The sequence below is a fragment of the Schistocerca cancellata genome, unplaced genomic scaffold (assembly GCF_023864275.1).
Source record: "Schistocerca cancellata isolate TAMUIC-IGC-003103 unplaced genomic scaffold, iqSchCanc2.1 HiC_scaffold_727, whole genome shotgun sequence".
Taxonomy (NCBI): domain Eukaryota; kingdom Metazoa; phylum Arthropoda; class Insecta; order Orthoptera; family Acrididae; genus Schistocerca; species Schistocerca cancellata.
Genome location: NW_026046738.1, coordinates 50,001 through 52,500, shown reverse-complemented (window position 1 = coordinate 52,500; position 2,500 = coordinate 50,001).

Genomic DNA, 2,500 nt, shown 5'->3' with positions numbered 1-2,500 from the left:
TGTAGCGCGTGCGCCCACGCACCGCGCGGCCAGCACGCCGGGCGGCCCCCCCTCACCGGCCGGGGACAGTCCCACCCACCCACAGCCGCGTATCGCTTCACACCCAGATTCACATTCACGTTCGTTGGTATGGTGGGGACCGCTTCGTAGCTGTACCGATCGTTGCCCTCACAGATGTACCTCCAGCAAGGACAACCGCACCACAACGGGTTACCAGTTGTTCATTTGCGTAACGTCACCAGTAAACGTACACGTCCATCCCCGTTTGCAAAGTCAACTATTATTGCATGCCTGCCTGTCAGGTGTCAAGACACACTACATCCGCTCACATCCACGCAACAAAATGTGCCCGACTAGAGGGCACGTGGAAGGTGCCCCCGTACGTATGCGATGTCCACTGCGCGACCAACTGTCAACCGGCCTCTGTAGCATGTCGCAGATGTGGAACGCGGGGCACCGTGCTATCACATTGTGTGAGAAGAGACTACTACGTCTGCATACACGCGCCACTACATGAACAGACGGCTCATGCTGATCGCCATCCACTGCGTCCATTACTCCCACACGTCTCTATGGCGTACCACACTGCAATGCAGCTGTTATGGGGAGATGACACGTAGCTGTGTACACAACATTCTGAGCGGGTTGCGGTTGGACAATACATTACTGTAACGTGTCATATGCCAATTACAGAGCAGGGTAAGGCACAACTTGGGTTAGGTTAAGGCACAACTTGGGTTAGGTTAAGGCACAACTTGGGTTAGGTTAAGGCACAACTTGGGTTAGGTTAAGGCACAACTTGGTTAGGTTAAGGCACAACTTGGGTTAGGTTAAGGCACAACTTGGGTTAGGTTAAGGCACAACTTGGGTTAGGTTAAGGCACAACTTGGGTTAGGTTAAGGCACAACTTGGGTTAGGTTAAGGCACAACTTGGGTTAGGTTAAGGCACAACGTGGGTTAGGTTAAGGCACAACGTGGGTTAGGTTAAGGCACAACGTGGGTTAGGTTAAGGCACAACGTGGGTTAGGTTAAGGCACAACGTGGGTTAGGTTAAGGCACAACGTGGGTTAGGTTAAGGCACAACGTGGGTTAGGTTAAGGCACAACGTGGGTTAGGTTAAGGCACAACGTGGGTTAGGTTAAGGCACAACGTGGGTTAGGTTAAGGCACAACGTGGGTTAGGTTAAGGCACAACGTGGGTTAGGTTAAGGCACAACGTGGGTTAGGTTAAGGCACAACTTGGGGGTAGATTGCGGTGCAAATTGCGTTACATTGCGGTGCAAATTGCGTTACATTGCGGTGCAAATTGCGTTACATTGCGGTGCAAATTGCGTTACATTGCGGTGCAAATTGCGTTACATTGCGGTGCAAATTGCGTTACATTGCGGTGCAAATTGCGTTACATTGCGGTGCAAATTGCGTTACATTGCGGTGCAAATTGCGTTACATTGCGGTGCAAATTGAGTTACATTGCGGTGCAAATTGCGTTACATTGCGGTGCAAATTGCGTTACATTGCGGTGCAAATTGCGTTACATTGCGGTGCAAATTGAGTTACATTGCGGTGCAAATTGAGTTACATTGCGGTGCAAATTGAGTTACATTGCGGTGCAAATTGAGTTACATTGCGGTGCAAATTGAGTTACATTGCGGTGCAAATTGAGTTACATTGCGGTGCAAATTGAGTTACATTGCGGTGCAAATTGAGTTACATTGCGGTGCAAATTGAGTTACATTGCGGTGCAAATTGAGGTAGGTTAAGGTGCAACACAGGTTAGGTTAAGGTGCAACATAGGTTAGGGTGCAAGATGGGTTAGGTTAAGGTGCAAGATGGGTTAGGTTAAGGTGCAAGATGGGTTAGGTTAAGGTGACATAGGTTAGGTTAAGGTGACATAGGTTAGGTTAAGGTGACATAGGTTAGGTTAAGGTGACATAGGTTAGGTTAAGGTGACATAGGTTAGGTTAAGGTGACATAGGTTAGGTTAAGGTGACATAGGTTAGGTTAAGGTGACATAGGTTAGGTTAAGGTGACATAGGTTAGGTTAAGGTGACATAGGTTAGGTTAAGGTGACATAGGTTAGGTTAAGGTGACATAGGTTAGGTTAAGGTGACATAGGTTAGGTTAAGGTGACATAGGTTAGGTTAAGGTGACATAGGTTAGGTTAAGGTGACATAGGTTAGGTTAAGGTACAAACTGGGTTGTGTTATGGTACACATTGCGTTGTAGTACAGTACACGTTAGGTTTGGGTACGGTACACAATGTGGTATGGGATGGCGTGTTGTGGGGGGGGGGGGGGTGAGGTTCGTTGATATCGACCGTAGGACGTGGATGCCCGAGGCAGCGTCAGTGTGTCAAAGGAGTTATGTCACGTCGGGATGCGCTTTTCGCTAGTGAGAGGGGGCGAGCCGTGTCTGTGGTTGCGGCAGACCTGTGTGTTTCATTCCTGCCAGTGTGTTTGTGCTGTAAGACGAGGCAGTGTGGTGATGTTGGGTGCACCCCT